A 19,481-nucleotide genomic window follows, 5' to 3' on the forward strand; every position below is an offset into this window, starting at 1 on the left:
TCTCAGAACGGTCAGTTTCAATCCTTTTGCTTGTTGCATGTTTAATTTCCTATCCAGACGATGTGATAGGCGATGGATGGCACCATTTCTGGGACATGTGCTGGACCAAGGCCAGAACTGTGGGGTCTGCTCAGCATGGCCACGGATGTCCAGGCTGCCTGGGATCCTGCCTCAGGCTCCTTAGGAAGACCATCTCATTAAAGGGCAAGGATTGAAGTGAAGTGTATGCAGCTGCCAGTTCTTATCTGTCACTGCATCGGCTTCTGTAAACACGTTAGTTAATAAATAGTGGGGGGGAAAGAACAAAGGTTTATTTCAATTCTGCCCCAAATCTAATTTTGTTTAATTTCTCAATTTTGTAACCTTAAATAAAAGACCTTTTTTTAAAGTGGTGGCACTTTAGTTATTCAGTTCCCTGTGCTGCTTTCGATCTCAAGTTACCCCTGGATGCACCTCACCACAGGAATGAATCAAAACAATGTCACAAGTACTCTCCCATTACTGATAGCTCGAAGTAGCAGCCACTACTGGGGGGGGGGGGGGGGGGAGGAGAGCGGGTGGTCATCTCCAGCACTCTGCATAGAGAAAGTCAAGAAAGACCCTGCATTCATATAGCGTCTTTCAGGACCTCAGGATGCTCCAATGCACCGCACACCAATAAAGTAATTTGAAAAAGTGTCCATTGTTGTAATGTAGGAAATAAGACTGTAAGACGTAGGAACAGAAACAGGCTATTCAGCCCATTGAGTCTGCTCTGTCATTCAATAAGATCATGGCTGATCCGATAATCCTCATCTATTTTCCTGCCCATAATCCTTGGTTCCCTCACTGATTAAAAACCTATCTCACCCTTGAATAGACTGGGCCAGAAGTCACATGACACCAGGTTATAGTCAGGTGATGAAAGAGCAGCGCTCTGAAAGCTTGTGATTTCAAATAAACCCGTTGGACTATAATTTGGTGTCGTGTGACTTCTGACCTCGTCCATCCCAGTCCAACACCGGCACCTCCACATCATCGAACAGACTTAACGACCAAGCACAGCTTCATATCAAAAATGCTGAAAACACGAGCTAGAGGTAGCAGCAATGTGACCTCTACACTAACATGAGGGAACAGCAACAGGTTTTATTGAACAGAAATGCAGAGGATGGTAAGACTGAGGATTTACCTGAAGCCCTATGAATTCAAAGTTTTGTTCCATATGACCTGGTATCACAATGAACAGCTCCTTCCATTCTTACCAATAAAAGGTATTATTTATTTTACGGAAGTATGGAGCAGACATTTCAAAGCTCTGTGATTTAAAACATATTACACACATGGAAACTAAAGCCATCTCTGCATAGATCTGAGATTTTAAAAATACAATATTTACCTCTGCAAGCAGACTTAGAGTCATAGAGATGTACAGCATGGAAACAGACCCTTCGGCCCAACCTATCCATGCCAACCAGATATCCCAACCCAATTTAGTCCCACCTGCCAGCACCCGGTCCATATCCTTCCAAACCCTTCCTATTCATATACCCATCCACATGCCTCTTAAATGTTGCAATTGTACCCGCCTCCACCACATCCTCTGGCAGCTCATTCCATACCTGTACCACCCTCTGTGTGAAAAAGTTGCCCCTTAGATTCTCTTTTATATCTTTCCCCTCTCACCCTAAACCTATGCCCTCTAGTTCTGGACGCCCTGACCCCAGGGAAAAGACTTTTCCTATTTACCCTATCCATGCCCCTCATAATTTTGTAAACCTTTATCAGACTCCAGAAACCAGAACAGAGACATTATCAAATTAGCTGCACTTCATTTATCTATAGCCTTCCCTCTTTTTATTATCATCCTGAAATAATTTGTAATATTAATGAAAGTAATCAGCAGCTATACCCATGTGGAACTAGGCAGCACATTCATAAAGTGACAGAAATTCAAATCAAACACAAATCTTTTGGAATTGGTGAGAGTGCTTCCTTGGTCTAATGTTGGCCCAGGCTCGATGGAAATCTTGGGAGAATTGGTTCTGGTTATCTTTTACCTCATTGTCCCAGAGTCTGCACATCTTCCGCCACAGGGATCGGGGGTTTCCTGAGTAGAACCTCTACCTGATATTGTCTTAGACACTGGTTCGGTACAGTTTCTGTGCTTGTTTGTGTATATGTATTTCTCTCTTTGCCAGTGTGCTTGGGTGTATGTGAGTATTCTAGGAGAAAGTGAGGACTGCAGATGCTGGAGATCAGACTCGAGAGTGTGGTGCTGGAAAAGCACAGCAGGTCAGGCAGCATCCGAGGAGCAGGAAAATCAATGTTTCGGGCATAAGCCCTTCATCAGGAATGAGGCATCGTTGGTTGGGGCTGAGAGATAAATGGGATGGGGTGGGGTTTTGGGGGAGGTAGCTGAGAAAGCAATAGGTGGATGAAGTTGGGGGAGAAGGTGATAGATCACACAAGAGGGTGGAGCGGATAGATTGGAAAGGTGATGGTCAGGTCCGGAAGGCAGTGCCGAGTTGGAGGCTGAGGACTGGGATAATGTTTGGGGGTGCAGGAGTGAGGAAACTGGGGAAATCCACATTAATCCTGTGTGGTTGCAGGGTCCTAAGGTGAATGTGAAGCATTCCTCCTCCAGGCGTTGGGTGGTTAGGATTTGGTGATGGAGGAAGCCCAGGACCTGCATGTCTTTGACAGAGTGGGAGGGGAGTTGAAGTGTTCAGTCACAGGGCGGTGAGGTTGGTGGGTGCAGGTGTCGCAGAGATGTTCTCTGAAGCGATCCGCAAGAAGGCATTCTGTCTCCCCCATGTAGAGGAGACTACATCGGGTGCAAAGAATACAGTAGATGACATTGGTAGAGGTACAGGTAAATTTCTGTCGGATGTGGAAGATCCCTTGGGGAGTTGTGTGGGCGCAAGTTTTGCACTTCCTGCAGTGGCAGGGAAAGGTTCCAGGAGTGGGGAATGGGCTGGTGGGGTGTGGTGTGGACCTGATGAGGGAGTCACGGAGGGAATGGTCTCTTCGGAACACTGATAGAGGTGGGGAGGGAAATACATCTCTGGTGGTGGGGTCCGTTTATAAGTGGTGGAAGTGGCAGAGGATGATGCGTTGCATGCGGAGGTTGGTGGGGTGGAAGGTGAGGACCAGGGGAGTTCTGTTCTCATTGCATTGGGAGGGGTGGGGTTCAAAGGCGGTGGTGTGGGAAGTGGAGGAGGTACGCTGGAGGGCATCGTCAACCACATGGGAAGGGGAATTGTGGTCATGGAAGAAGGAGGCCATTTGGGACTTTCTGCGATGGCATTGGTCATCCTGGGAATAGGTGGGGCAGAGGTAGAGGAATTGGGAATAAGGGATGGCGTTTTTACAGGAGGAGGGTTGGGAGGAGGTGTAGTCTAGGTAGCTGCAGGAGTCGGTGGGCTTGTAGTATAGGGTATTCTGTCTCTCTTGCCTGGTGTGGGCCTCTGTGTGTTTATGTGTCTCCCTCTCTTTGCCAGTGTGTGTGTGCATGTGTGGATGTATGTTTGCATATGTATCACATCCTTTCATTGCCAGTATGGAAGAGAGAGTGAGTGTGCAAGAGTCAGAGAGTGAATGTGAGTGTGTGTCTGAGACAGATTGTGTGTAGTGTGAGTGTGTGTGAGACAGTGTGTGAAAGAGAATGTGTATGTATGAGAGAGTTTGTGTGCAGGTGAGAGAGAGAGAGAGAGAATGTATGAGAGGGAGAGTGTGTGCGTGAGAATGTGTGTGTGTGAGACAGAGAGAGAGTGCATGTGAAAGAGAGGATGTGGGTGTAAGAGAGTGTGTGTGAGTGAGAGAGAGAGAGGGAGCATGAGTGTGTGAGAGAAAGTGGGAGTGAACATGGGAGTGAATGAACCCACTTCAACACAGATTTCAACCCATTGACACAAGTGAGATTTGTCACACATGAAGCAGTCACTGTGCTGCTGATATGTTACTGAAGATTCTTATCTTACAGTTATCAGGACAACTGCGAGAATGTCAGTTTTCAAACTATCACATCAGTTTTTCTAGGCGCTGATTGATTAACAATCTACTCTGATTTGCCAAGGTCTTTCATGGAAGAAAGTAATGGGGAACAATATGCTACCCAAGTTTGTAAATTTGAAGCAGACATGGGGTTTGAGATTATGCTTTTGTGACACACTGTGTGTGAATGTTTGCTGTTTCCAACAATGAGCCACATTACGGGCTCAACTGATTTTCTTCAATTCAATGTTAGTGTAACACACTCAGAATAGTTTAGCAAATGCTGCCAAATTTAAGAGTAGGCATTTTGTTCTACCTATTGCTTAACTGTTCTGATATTTTGAAATGTGGCATTACAGTAGATTTCCTGATGAGCACAAAATAATAAATTTCTGCAACATGCATCTGTGTTCAGTACGACTGGAGTTCTGCACTACCAAGTGACTATTTCAACTGGTGTCTCTTCCTGCTCTTTATGAGATGGAGCAATGCACATAATTTGTAACAGCCTCACTCCCAGGCCTAAGCAAGATGGTGAAATGTCTGAATTGAGTGAGTTTTATTTTCCTGATGCTAACTATTTATTAGGAAATGAACACAAGCTACAGATGAGGTTGAGTTTAATATCATGTGATCCAGTGGGTAATACTCAAACCTCTGACTCAGAAAGTCATGGGTTCAAATGTCACTCTGAAGCCTGAGGAATTGTTGCATCTTTCAAGTCAGATGTTAATCAGAGCTCAGGTGGACAATGCAAAACAAACCTCCTATGGTACAATTCCAGAGGGCTGGAGATTCTCCCTTGGGTCATGGTCAATAGTTAATGCTCAGCCAACATCACCGAACTAGGTCATTTATTGTGCCTTTTTTTTAAACAGGAGCTCGCTGCGTGAAGCACCGTTGCTTCACTTCATTTCATAATGCACTTTGGGATAACTGAGGCTCATGAAAGGTGTATTCTGAGGGCCAGCCTCTGCAGCAAAAGCCTCTGTATGCATGTATTCAAATCCACTGCAGAGTACATCTTTTCATCCATTGCCCTCTCTGCTGTGGTAATGGAATGGAGATGGACAGCTGATGGAGGAAAGGTCCAGTACAGGTTAACTGTCCTGCTGCCATCTGTCAGCTTCAGTAACTCAGTGAAGACAGTCAACGTTCGCCTGTCACTGTTGGACAAAACCGAAAAATCGACAGCAAGAGGAATTGCATTCGTTATCAGTTGCAACACTTCAGTTTATTTAAAGGAAGCCTTCAACCCAGTCAAAAGGCAGTGCTGAAATTTACTAATCTGTAAGTCTGACACAGTCCCCTTGGCAGTGCATTTTAGTGTGAAACAGCAAGGTTCCTCTTTAATCCACTACTAACTCTGTCTTTCAGCTGGTGACCAAGTAACCTGGTTATGTTTCAGAGTATCAGGAGAGATGAAAGAGTTGAGCACAGCAGTACCAGAATGCCATAAACCATTAGCAGCTACCCAATATGATTAGCACTTAGTCCCTCTCACAGGAAATGTCTCTGAAGTAATTGGATACACTTTATGAAAAGACATTGTCTGTTCACATGGCCCATTACCCCTTTGGTGTGACACTCTGTCATGCCCCATGAACTCATTTCAGCTTGTTCAGGATTAGAGTGACACTCTTAGCAAAATCTCACATGTTAACTCTTACTGAGCTAAACTCCTCTCAGAACTCCACTCATTGGTACAGACGTGAGGTTAGGATTATAATGTTGTTGGACTATTTCTTTTGGTCCATAAAGATTACCATGTTCTGGAACTATATCTTTAAAGGTAGGTTAACTGAAAGGAAACATGGGACTAAGGCTAGAGATCTTATGGCACAGTGGTAGTGTCCCTACCTCTGAGTCAGATGGACTGAGTTTAGGTTTCAGCTCCTCCAGATGTGTGTCATAGCATGCAGGAACAGGTTGCTAAGGTGTTCTTGTTGTACAGAGGCAGTGACCCTATCTGTGAATCTGTGAGCAAGGAGGACTACCTACTCCCGAAAACTGAAGAGGTTGATTAGGTAGTACCTGTAACTGGGATTACAGTATCTGACAGTTTGTCAAAGGGCACATCACATTACTTTGTCAAAATGAACATGTCAAATGGGGGCAATGGCAGCTGCTTCTATGTCCACAATCGAGAGATGTTAGATTTCCCAAAACCCAGAAATTTGTTACTGCCATCAACTTGCAAGTGATTGTGTAGGAACTTTGTTCATAAGATGGAAAGCAGTGGTACATGAAGGTAGCTCTTAGATAATGGGTGGTTCATGTTGCAATGGTGAGGAGATTGGAGAAAGGCATTCTGAGATCAGATTATAGGCTTTCCTATAAGTTCAGGGAGATGATTGAAGCATAGGCAGAGCAGTTTCTGGTTTTGAGTGACATGTATCTCAAAGGGAGGAGCAAGCAACTGGCTACTGTTGGCTAGATCTACACCTTCAGAGGAAAAAGTGGCGACTCTTCATTCACCATGCGGAATTCTGATGGGAACTCACCCCCAATTTGAAAAGCTCATTTGTGAAAAAGTTTGAACAAGGCTGGAGTCTTGGCCTAGCTGGAGATAGACTGAGAACCCCCAGGAGATAACTTAATGTGAAAAGACAGTATTGGGAAAGGGGAAAAAAACCCAGAGGCACATCTGTGAAGCCTAAGGAGGTTGAATGACTACTGAAGAGAATGAATTGAGAGATCGAAATCGGGATTTCTGTTGTCAGTTGAAGTAGAAAAGGGTACCTTTCTTTGTTATCAAAAAGTGAAATACTGTGGATGCTGAAATAAAAACAGAAAATTCTGAGATGTCCTCAGCAGGTTATAACAATATCAGGTGGAGAGAAACAGAGTTAATGCTTCAAGCCTATGTGTTTTCATCAAAACTATTTCATCCAACTTTATCTTAGGGAATCAGAGATGAACACAGTTATTCCTACTCACCTGCAGTGCACAGCATACAACCTTAATGCAAAGTTACACAATAACGTTGTAAGAGGACCATAAGGAATAAAAGTGGGAACAGGCTATTCAGCCCTTCCATCCTACCCTGCTGTTTCAATTCTGAAGAGCAGTCACCTGACTTAGAATGTTAATTCTGTTTCTCTCTCCACAGATGCTGCCAGACCTGCTGAGTTTTTCCAACAATTTCTATTTTTATTTCTGCCACTTACGTTCAGAGCTGATGTGAACTCGAGGTTTCCAACCTTCTCCCAAATCCCTTCATTTGCTTATTTATTTATGTCTTTAACAAATTGTAAATGCTTTCCATCTTGTAAGTTGGCTAAATCAACTTAAAGTGGCTCAGATAATCCAAATTATTTCTTCCATCTGTCTTTGGCTCAATGGTAATTGTGATCTTGCCAGTAACATTCAAGTTCCTGTGTACACAACACGATCTCAGTGATCACTAAATTCACAGAGTGGGTCACTCTGAATGTTAAAACTTACAGGTGAGATTTGAGCCTTTGCTATTCTTAACATATTCACTGAAAACACAGAATTCACCCTGCCATTGGTCCTGGAAATGGGGTACGAATATGTGCTATGAGGGAGCACTGCACTGAGGGTATGTAACACTGAGCAAGTGGCATCATCAAGGAAATGCCCACAGACGCTGTGTGGCACTGACAGAGTGGCATACAGCGACAATTACACTGCAAGGCTGTTGACAGCATTGCTACCCTTTCATAGATTGAAAATCCCAGCTCAGTGAAGCTGCGGTGGGGGGACTTGAAACCTGGATCAGTAGACCTCAGGGAACAGCAAGTTATATTCTCCAAAGCACTACATCAAGAGAGGGGAAATCCATCTCACAGCGCTGGAGAACTTGCAAACACTGTTGCTGTAGTCCACAAGGAGCTCCCAAACTAGCCGGGAGGGGAAGAAACCAGTTGAAAGAAGGACAATGAAGGATTTTGAGTCGTTACATGTCATTCCCTCCCACGGGTATTGTTGATTTTCAAACTGAACAGCTCAACACTTTAGCACTCAATGATATACTGGGATTACTGTTTTATCAGATTGTCAGGACAGATCGCTGGACACATCATCCACTTCCACAAAGCAAGCACCCATCATGGGCCCGAGCTCTCCAATCCACCACTGAAACAGTTTCCGCATGCATTCGGAATACAGTAAAGTTTCTGTTATCCAGGCCATCCAAGCAACTGGAATTCCTATGTAAGAGTCAGTCAGAAAGACGTCTTGCTTCTGCATGCAATAGTTATCCCATAGTACTTGGATTTTCAATCAGGGAAATCAGAATTGTAACCTCCTGAAGATCTTATTAACACTTATCGGGATGAGTGTGGGCTTCATTCTGGGAGCTCATGGCTTGATTTCCTCTCTCTCTTTCCCCTCTCTCTCTCTTTCCTCTCTCTCTCTCTCTCTTTCCTCTCCCTTCTCTCTTTCCTCTTTCTTTCCCCCCTCTCTCTCTGTCTTCATCTCTCTTCCCCCAACACGTCAACCGCCCCCCGCCCCTCCCCACCACCACCTTTGGAGCATAACCTCACTGACATAGAACATTTCATCAAACAGAATAATTCTGGACACATTTTTTTTCTGTTAAATTTGCATCCCAAAGCTGCAATCCTGCAAAATTGATAAGACCCAATTCTCGGCAAAGAACTATCGAGCTATTGAATAAGCAAAGGGTAGTGTTAAAATATGCACTGGTGGGAATCATCCTGATAAAAATGTGCTCCAACTGCACGATTCCTGATGAAGGGCTTAAGCCCAAAACGTCAGCTCTCCTACTCTTTGGATGCTGCCTGACCTGCCGTGCTTTTCCAGCACCACACTTCTCAACTGCAACTGCATGAAACCTTTCATACAGCTCAGCTAGAGCATTGTGTCCTGTCCCAGGCACCATACTATGAGAAGGATGTACAGGTTTTGGAGAGGTGGCAGAGGAAAGAGGAGATTGACAAGATGTGTTTCAGGGATGAGAAATACCGGATGTAAAGTTAGATCAAAGAGTGTTCTCCTTGAGAGAGAAAAAAAAGTCTGAGAGGAGATCTGATAGAGGTTTTCAAAATCCTAAGGGAGCTAGATAGAGTGCATAGGGAGAATAGTTCCTGCTTGTGAAATGATTGAGAAGGACAGGGCATAGATTTCAAACAAATGTAAGAATATAAGAACTAGGAGCCTGGGTTCAGCCATTCATCCCCCTGTTCCACTATCTAATACCATCATGGCTGATCTCATCTTGACCTCAACTTCACTTTTCTGCCTGCTCCTCATAACCCTTCAACCCATTACCCATTAAAAATCTGCTTATCTCCTCCTCAAATTTACTCAATGCCCCAGTATCCACCGGACTCTGGGGGAGTGAATTCCACGGATTCATGATCCTAGAAGAGAAGCAATTCCTCCTCACCTCTGTTTGAAATCTGCTACCCCTCATCCGAAAACATTGACCTCTCATTCTAGATTCCCCCACATGAGGAAACACCTTCTCTCTGTGATATGAGAAAGAGGATTTTAAAACAACAAGTGCAAGTCTGGTGGAAACAAGAGTCAATTGAAGCATTCGAGGAGGGGATTGGATAGTTATTTAAATAGAAAGAATGTGTAAGGAATGGGGGGCAACGCCAGAGGGTGGCACCAGTAAAAGCTGCAAAATAAAAGCAATGATAAGCTGGACAGGGGGGTTACAAAACGACTGGGGCTAGACCTTTGTCAGAAAGACGAATACCCTAACAACTTGATCAAATGTGAAGAGCCTAAATTATACATAGCACCTCTGGTGTAGCAAAATGACACAAAATGTTTTATAGCTTTGACATCAAACCACTTGAATGGAAACATAAGGACAGACGAATGGTATTGAGAGGCAATTCACAGAAGGAGAGGCAGAGAAATCCAACCACCGTGTAGTACAATGAGAATGTATGGGTTAATGACACAATAGTGTATACGATGATGATGATAACTAGTATCAGTAGTCACATGCTACTGAGACTCTGAGAGGAGATGATGGAATAGCTGATACAAAACAGATCTGTACTATTGTTTTACCAGTCCATAGGGCTGCTTTCCCATTGGAGAGAGAGATGACTGGTGGCAGTTTAACCTGAGGGTCACCATACCGGGGAGAGGTTGAGAAGGAGCCGGTACAGGAATTGAACCCATACTGTTGGCATAAGTCTGCATTGCAAACCAGCCATCCAGCCAACTGAACTAACCAACCTCCAAAACATAGTATTTTAAGCAAATAAAGAGTTTGTTAGCTCTTAAGTCACTCAATAGTCCCTCTTACATAAAGCCATGACTGAAACACAGTACAGTAAAAATGGACATAGTACAGTCTTTCAGTCATAAACCTCATGGGGTACAGTTAGTAAGTTTACAGATGATACCAAAATTGGAGGTGTTGTGGACAGCGAAGTAGGTTACCTCAGATTACAACAGTATCTGGACCAGATGGGCTATGAAGTGGCAGATGGAGTTTAATTCAGATAAATGCAAGGTGCTGCATTTTGGGAAAGCAAATTTTTGCAGGACTTATACATTTAATGGTAAGGTCCTAGGGAGCGTTGCTGAACAAAGAGACCTTGGAGTGCAGGTTCATAGCTCCTTGAAAGTGGAGTCGCAGGTAGATAGGATAGTGAAGAAGGCATTTGGTATGCTTTCCTTTATTGGTCAGAGTATTGAGTACAAGAGTTGGGGGGTCATGTTGCAGCTGTACAGGACATTGGTTAGGCCACTGTTGAAATACTGTGTGCAATTCTGGTCTCCTTCCTATTGGAAGGATGCTGTGAAACTTTAAAAGGTTCAGAAAAGATTTACAAGGATATTGCCAGGATTGGAGGATTTAAGTTATAAGGAGAGGCTGAACAGGCTGGGGCTGTTTTCCCTGGAGCGTCGGAGACTGAGGGGTGACCTTATAGAAGTTTGCAAAATCATGAGGGGCATGGATAGGGTAAATAGATAAAGTCTTTTCCCTGGGGTGGGTGAGTCCAGAACTAGAGGGCATAGGCTTAGGATGAGAGGGGAAAGACATAAAAGACACCTAAGGGGCAACTTTTTCACACAGAGGGTTGTATGTGTATGGAATGAGCTGCCAGAGGATATGGTGGAGACTGGTACATTTGCAACATTTAAAAGGCATTTGGATGGGTATATGAATAGGAAGGGTTTGGAGGGATATGGGCCGGGTGCCGGCAGTGGGACTACATTGGGTTGGGATATCTGGTCGGCATGGACGGGTTGGACCAAAGGGTCTGTTTCCATGCTGTACATCTCTATGACTCTATAACATAACCCAATAGGACTGAGCAGCCAAGGTGACAGGTCAAACCAGTGTCAACCCAATCGAACATGAATACAAAGATGGAAGCAAGATATTATGAATGCTGGAAATCTGAAATCCAAAAAGCATCTATGCAGTGTAGCAGAGTCAATGTTTCAAGTAGAACGTGATCGTTGTTCATGACTCTGTCTGCAGTTGGACTCCTCGTATGTTGAAGAGGCATATCTGATTTTATTACTTCTGGCTGGTTAAACAGGGAAAAGCTTTGCTAGTTTCTTACAAGTTTGCAAAACTAGATTATTAACACAGAGGCAGCACTTCAGAAGGTTAAAATGATATTAACTGTTAACATGTTTAAATGCTAATCTATGGCAGCTGTTTTAATGAAGGTGGGTCAAGATACTCATTAAAAACAGTGAACAAAAGAATACTATACAAATCTCACAGTGAGATTTCACCTCACTTCAAAACTTCTTCAATGTTATTTATCATTGATTTAAGATAGGAGCTCAGACATCTCTTTGGATCATATGCACTGTAACTTCTTAAGAAAATTTAAATTACCATTCCTGTTAATTTAGGAATGACTCAAGTTCCCACTGCTAAGAGATTTTGGTATTCCAATTCGAGATTTATGAGCTAACAGCACATGTCAAAGCCTCCGCAATTCAAAATGTGAACAGGAAAAATCTGCAGGCAGGGAACATGAGCTCAAATAGCCATTCGAAACTATACAGGCCCATAGGATGGAATACTCAGTTACAGGAACCACACCGTTGTGGGGGGAGCTGGCTGAGAGGAACATGAGCTTGATCAGAGTCTTAAGGACTGGCTTAAAAGGAGGAGAGAAAAGCAGCAAGGTGAAAAATAATGACTGTCTGATTAAAAAGATTATCTTGCGCTAGTTTGGGTGATCCTACTGCCTGTCGAGTCCTCCCTCCATTTCACTGGATGCTGAAAAGCACTATTTAAATTTATGAATGCATCAAGAAATATTCTTGTAGCATCTGCCTTCCTTGGGTGAAGGGAGCAGGAATTGAAAAGAAAACCTGTTTGTTTTCCTCTTGAGTTCTGGCCCACAAACTTGTCTGACATCCCAACTCCTCAGCTTTAAAAAAAACCTTTGCTTCCAGAAAGCAAGGAATGCGTGACTCATTTATATTAAATACACATAACATCACAGGAACTTCCCCATCAGTCCATTACCATCTGTCATGCTTTGAATACCATAGGAATCCACTCGATAATAGCAAAACTGCTGTCGTGATGATGTTGACAAACCAATCCTGGACCTTCAGGGAGCACTTACATTAATGACAATCGAGCCAAGGTACCTCACAAAGTATTGAACACTTTTTAATGCCCATTGTGCAGCACTTTCCAAGATTTGTTGGTTTTTCACTTCCTTCAGGGTGGGGAATGATAAGGGCCCCAATAGAAGGTGGCCTGTGAGGCTTCTGCAAACTGAAAGCAAGTGCAGATTCTAAGCCATCTGCTCAAATCGACAGAACTGCCCAGCAGGGGCCGGTCACCAACAGTTGGTCAATGAAAGAGAAAAGGGTCAAGTGGTTTCATGAATTAATTTCCCATCACAAAGCTTGGCTGCTCCTGTTGCATGGCTAAATGAAGGGGGCGTGTAGAAAATGTCAAACATTCCCTACAGCGAGGACCCACCCTGACCCCACTCACAAGATGTAAATTTATTTTATTATCCTTTTGTGGGCATCATGGCTGGACTGGCATTTCTTGCCCACCCCCAAAAGGGCAGCACGGTGGTTCAGTGGTTAGCACTGTTGCCTCACAGTGCCAGCGACCCAGGTTCGATTCCAGCCCCGTGCGACTGTCTGCATGGAGTTTGCACACTCTCCCCGTGTCTGTGTGGGTTTCTGCAGGTCAGGTGAATTGGCCATGCTAAATTGCCCATAATGTCCAGGGATGTGTTGGTTAGGTGCATTAGTCTGGGGTAAATGTAGAGTAGTAGGGGGGTGGGTTACCCTATGGAGGGTCAGGTTGGGCTGAAGGGCATGTTTCCACACGGTAGGGATTCTAATTGTCCAGAGGGCAGTTAAGAATCAGCCACACTGATGTGAGCTTAGAGTCTCAGAGACGTACAACACGGAAACAGACCCTTCGGTCCAACTCATCTATGCCAACCAGATATCCTAAATTAATCTAGTCCCATTTGCCAGCACCTGGTCTATATCCCTCTAAACCCTTCCTATTCATATACCCATCCAGATGTCTTTTAAATGTTATGATTTGGAGATGCTGGTGTTGGACTGGGGTGTTCAAAGTTAAAAATCGCACAACACCAGGTTATAGTCCAACAGGTTTAATTGGAAGCACTAGCTTTCGGAGCGCTGCTCCTTCATCAGGTGGTTGTGGAGAAAAAGATTGTAAGACACAGAATTTATAGCAAATTATAACATTTAATCATGATGCCTTTTAAATGCTGCATATATTTCATTTAAATTTAAAATGATGAGAGGGGTCTAGAGTGGTTAGGAGGAATCTATCATTGTGTGCAGAGAGTTCAATGACCAAGAGGCACAGACCACCCACAGTTAATGGCTGCCGTGGTTAGAGGGGAGTTAAAATTGATTTTCTTTTCCATCCAGTCTGGAACTTACTGGCTGAAAGGGTGGTACAGGCAGAAACCCTCATTGCAATCAAAAAAATATTCAGATAGGCACCCGCCAGTCCACAAGGCTTCACACCAATAGAGGGGTACAATAAGTAACTCCAGTCAGCCTGGAAATAGCAGGCTGAATGGCCTCCTTCAGTGTTTTACATGATTCTATGCCTCTCTGTTAAGATTCTGAACATCTGGGCAGAAAACTAGCAAAAACACACTTGGTACAAAGGCAGAAATTGCTGGAGAACTCAGCAGCATATATGGAGAGAAAGCAGGGACAATGTTGTGGGTCCAGAGACCCTTCATCAGAATACATGCTGAGTTTCTCCAGCAATTTCAGGCGTTGTTTCAGATTTCCAGCATCTGTAATTCTTGATTTGATTAAATACCCTCCTGGTGTTGCCCAGAGACAGTAAAGGAAGGATTTGGGCTGGGGTTTGTAACATCCCCTGTGGTGCTACAAAATAGCTGCTTTTTTATTGAAAGCTGAGATCCAACCAGAAAAATGGCACACATTGTTTTTTTTTGCGATACGGTTACATTTAAAATATGTTACAGGCCATTAGCAAGATGTCATTGATTGTAAAGGGCCCTGGGACATCCTGAGATGCTGCATAAATACAAGTCCTTTCTATTTTGGATAAGCAAAAGAGACAAGACATGTGTCAGGATGTTTTACTGCCCAATAATTAAGCCATTTGTTTTCACTCACACGCTAGTGCTTTTTTTTACAACCTCCAATATCCCAGCAGTAAATCACATTACAAATCAGGCTGCCAACTCATGTTGGATATAAACCTAGAGGTCCCATTACTTGACCTTGCATTTCCAACCATCCCACCCACCCCCAACATGCCCAAATCGATTTGCTGCCCACGTCCATTCACTGAAGCAACCAAAATGGTTAAACATAAAATTAGAAGACATGGTTTTCATTTCAATATCCCTACAGCTTCTTTTCCTCATTCCCCACTCTGTCCCACCGTATTTGGACACAAGAGGCAAACTTTGAATTCCTGGGGATGCTAAGAAGGGAATCATAAGGACATGGGGGTAAAGGCTGGAAAGTGGAGTTGAGGATTATCAGATCAACCACGATCTCAGTCAATGGTGGAGTAGAATTGATGGGCTGAATGGCCTACGTCTGCTCCTATGTCACATGGTTCTCTGACCAGGATATCCCTGGAATGTTGACAACTCTAAGCCATTTGCAGTGACTGAAAAGAAGGAATCAGCATGAACCTGTTTACTCCCTGCACTACCCTCCCTCAAGCACTGATAGACACCTCGCTGCAGGGATGATAAAGAGCTGTAGTTTTTCCTCATGGGTCCACGCTGAAAACCTGCCTCAGTCTTCACAATGTTCAGCTACCTCACCTTGTTGCAATCTGCAGTCCTCACTGTTTGCCCAGCAGAGCAGATGGTCAAACACACCCTCAGACTGACAGGAGTGTAGTCAGGCAACAATGGCAATCTCATTCTGGATTAGTGGTGCTGGAAGAGCACAGCAGTTCAGGCAGTGTCCTGATGAAGGGCTTTGGCCCGAAACGTCGATTTCGCTGCTCCTTGGATGCTGCCTGAACTGCTGTGCTCTTCCAGCACCACTAATCCAGAATCTGGTTTCCAGCATCTGCAGTCATTGTTTTTACCTCACAACAATGGCAATCTCAGCCTGGTTACACTGTTTTGCAGAACTGCAGATTAACTAAGGAGGGGGGTGTAGGACATCATGCCTTTAAGAATTAGCCTGGAGTGATGAACTGGGGGAAAAAAAACGGGAAATATTCAATACACCAGAATACAATAAAGTCTGAATTCATGCCTTGACTTACAATCTTTCACATTATGGTGTGAGAGAAAACAACAATAACCTGCATTTAGGTAGCTCAATAAGCCTGCTCACTCTTGCTAAAATTTCTGCTGCAATGTTCCAATAAAGCTCAGGAGGAAAAGCACCTCATTTCCTGCTCAGCCACATTACAGCCTCGAAGGCTCAACACTGAATCCCAAAACTTCAGAAACTGGCCATGTTCAGTTTCATTCCACACTCTTTCGGCCCAACGGACCTTCCAAAGACCCAGTTCCCTCTGACAAATGCACGTAATACTATGGGCAATGTAGCATGACCAAATCACCTAACTTACACATCTTTGGACTGTGGGAGGAAACAGGAGCACCCAGAGGAAACTCACGCAGACACGGGGAGAATGTACAATCTCCACACAGACAATAGCCTGAGGCTGGAATCGAACCCAGGACCCTGGTGCAGTGAGGGAGCAGTGCTATACACTGAGCCACCGTGCCGTCCTTGGCCTCTGGATTATGGGCCCAGCACCCTCCCGCTGCACTACTCAGCCAAAGTGCACTGGAAAGGTACTTGAGAGGCCAAATTGCCTATCCAGCTCTGATGGCCTACAGTTCTTTCCATTATTCTGAGCAGGGAGACACAGCTTTGGTTTAAACCTCTCACCTGAAAGGCAACATGACTGGCATTGCAGCACTCACCCATACCTCCACCACAGTGCCAGCCTTGGTTTCTGTACTAACCCAAGGATTTGAACATTGAACTTTGTGATTCAGTGGCAAACACTCTCCCATCCGAGCCACAGCTGAATACAACTGTGCAATGGTAGCACGCAAACAGATAGAAATCTTCCTTTCCACCACCTTATCAAAGATACAATCTCCTTTACTATGAAGTCAGTTAATGTTGTGAATGTGATATAAACATGATTTGAAAGATTACTGGGAATATTTGCAGACAAACATGCAACTGTATAGCATACTTACCATGTGTAAGAGACACACCATCATTCACCCTGGCTCCATGGGGTGTGAGAAAGGAAGATTTTAATACACACTCTACAACACCTTGATTGGTCCAACCAGTACAGGCAGGGGTGAGAGACTGCTGGGAAACACTGGGGAGCCCCAGAGAAAGGGGTCAGGTTAAAGAGTGACTGCATTGGAACTAAAATGATCCAGGTGTCTGGACTCCAATACAAAATGGCACCTCCATAATGACTGAGATACCACTTGCAAATCTCTCTCCTGTGTATTCTTGCACAGACACACAGCAAGCACCCCGAAATAAGGGAGTGAAATTAGATTTCCTCCAGCACAATTCCCGCTTTCACACACCTCTGGAACATCACCCATCTCCTGTCTCTGACTCTTATCTGTTACTACTAGAACTCTCTAGTCTCCCAGTGGGCACCTGATGAGTTCTCTGGCCTTCGATAAATTTCAGCTCTTCCAAAACGGGAATCTGACTTGATGGGAGAGCTGAATTTTTCTGCCTTGAACTCTTCAAGACAAAAAGCAAGAATACTAAATTTCTACAACTCCCAATTGCTTTCTCCATGGCAACGCCTCAGCCAATCAGAACCGATATGCCAATGTACCAGCACCCATGTCTCATGTGGAATAAATCGTTGCGATAGTTTGAAATTTGGTGTTCTTCTGTGTCCCCTGACGCTGCAGGATGAAAAGCTTCAGCAATGCATCTCTCTGTTCAGCAAGAGTCATGTATTTCACCAAATAACCGTCACCTGAAATTTCCTACCCGCATTATGTCACGCATGCATCATGCTAAATCTTTAGTAATCTGCTGCTGCTTTGTCTCCAATATATTCATCTTCATATTTAAAATTATTCACCGGTTTCAAGCTGCCAACCTCTCAAACCTCCCCCAACACTGTAGGTCATATCTCATCACTTTTTACTCCTCTCCTCATGAAGCCCTCTTGCCTCCTGGCTCAGAATTTGAGGACAAGACTGAATACTCTGTCATTCCCTCCTTTAACCTCTCTGTTTCTCCACCTCCTGATCCTCTTTCATGAACCTCTTTAATGTTCACTTCTTTGACAAAGTCCATGGTCAACCCTCTTTACTTTCTCCTTACCCGGTTTCCACAACCTGTTTTCTGTGATTACACTTCCATAAAAAAACCCTTGGCACATTTTCCCAACATCACAAGGGTTAACCCGATGGCTGTGAAAAGCATTAGAACTCCCAGAGGTGTTAAAACATTCTATCAAGCAGTTCTCGTTGAAATGGACTTGGATTAAGAAGGAGGTCATTCATTAGTTAAGAACCTACAGTTAAATATTCATACCGATTACTGCGAGATGTACTGATGAAGCTCTCAGTCATTAGTTGGCTGGTCTGTGTATCTAGCAAAAAAGGTCATATTAATGTTTGCTGCAGAAATGCAATCATTCCTCTCAATTCTGCCACCTAGGTTGCCTTCTCCATTCCAAGTAAGAGCCAGAAACCTACTGTGTGCATGTTGGCTGCATTACAACAGCATTCACTTTCAAAAGCGTTCCATTGGCTGGTCAGCAGACTGGGTCATTTCAAGGTCATGGAAGGTGCGATGCAAATTCTTCCTCAAAATCCCTTCACAGGAAAACAAAATGCGCCGGCTGGCAAACTCGCAGAGTAATGCATGGATCTGTCATTTGCAATCTCGTCCAACACCAATGTAACTCTCAAACTGCTACTCCTTCGCAATTCCAACAATCACCAATCAGACAGGCCTAAATTGGTTCCCAAGCTCAGTTTGCCCAATCTGGACTTCTGCATGGAGGAGAGCTCATACCTACGGGGAAATGGAATCGGTCATCTCTCCCTATGGCCGACTCTCTGGTACAAGACCCATGTGGGAAATGAGTTTGTGACACACTTTATAGACCTGCGTCCCGGGCACAGAAACTGATCACAATCCAAGGATAAGTAGACAAAGCACAGAACATAGAACATTACAGCGCAGTACAGGCCCTTCGGCCCTCGATGTTGCGCCGACCTGTCATATCAATCTGAAGCCCATCTAACCTACACTATTCCACGTACGTCCATATGCTTGTCCAATGACGACTTAAATGTACTTAAAGTTGGCGAATCTACTACCGTTGCAGGCAAACCATTCCTTACCCTGACTACTCTCTGAGTAAAGAAACTACCTCTGACATCTGTCCTATATCTATCACCCCTCAACTTAAAGCTATGCCCCCTTGTGCGTGCTGTCACCATACTTGGAAAAAGTCTCTCCCTGTCCACCCTATATAACTCTCTGATTATCTTATATGTCTCTATTAAGTCACCTCTCAACCTTCTTCCCTCTAACGAAAACAGCCTCAAGTCCCTCAGCCTTTCCTCGTAAGACCTTCCCTCCATACCAGGCAACATCCTAGTAAATCCCCTCTGCACCCTTTCCAAAGCTTGCACATCCTTCTTATAATGCGGTGACCAGAACTGTACGCAATACTCCAAGTGCGGCCGCACCAGAGTTTTGTACAGCTGTAGCATGACCTCATGGCTCCGGAACTCGATCCCTCTACTAATAAAAACTAAAACACTGCATGCCTTCTGAACAACCCTGTCAACCTGGGTGGCAACCTTCAAGGATCTGTGTACCTGGACACCGAGATCTCTCTGCTCATCTACACTACCAAGAATCTTACCATTAGCCCAATACTTTGCATTCCGGTTACTCTGACCAAAGTGTATCACCTCACACTTGTCTGCATTAAACTCCATTTGCCACCTCTCAGCCCAGCTCTGCAGCTTATCTATATCTCTCTGTAACCTACAACATCCTTCGTCACTATCCACAAC

The 19,481-nt window shown here is 44.2% G+C and overlaps 1 protein-coding gene across 6 annotated transcripts in view; it reads right to left on the minus strand.

Annotated features, from left to right (window-relative positions):
- Window positions 1-19,481, minus strand: part of unc5b (unc-5 netrin receptor B) — a 355,814-nt gene that overhangs the window by 226,059 nt on the left and 110,274 nt on the right. The window lies entirely within an intron of this gene.

The sequence above is a fragment of the Chiloscyllium plagiosum genome, chromosome 38, assembly GCF_004010195.1.
Source record: "Chiloscyllium plagiosum isolate BGI_BamShark_2017 chromosome 38, ASM401019v2, whole genome shotgun sequence".
Taxonomy (NCBI): Eukaryota; Metazoa; Chordata; class Chondrichthyes; order Orectolobiformes; family Hemiscylliidae; genus Chiloscyllium; species Chiloscyllium plagiosum.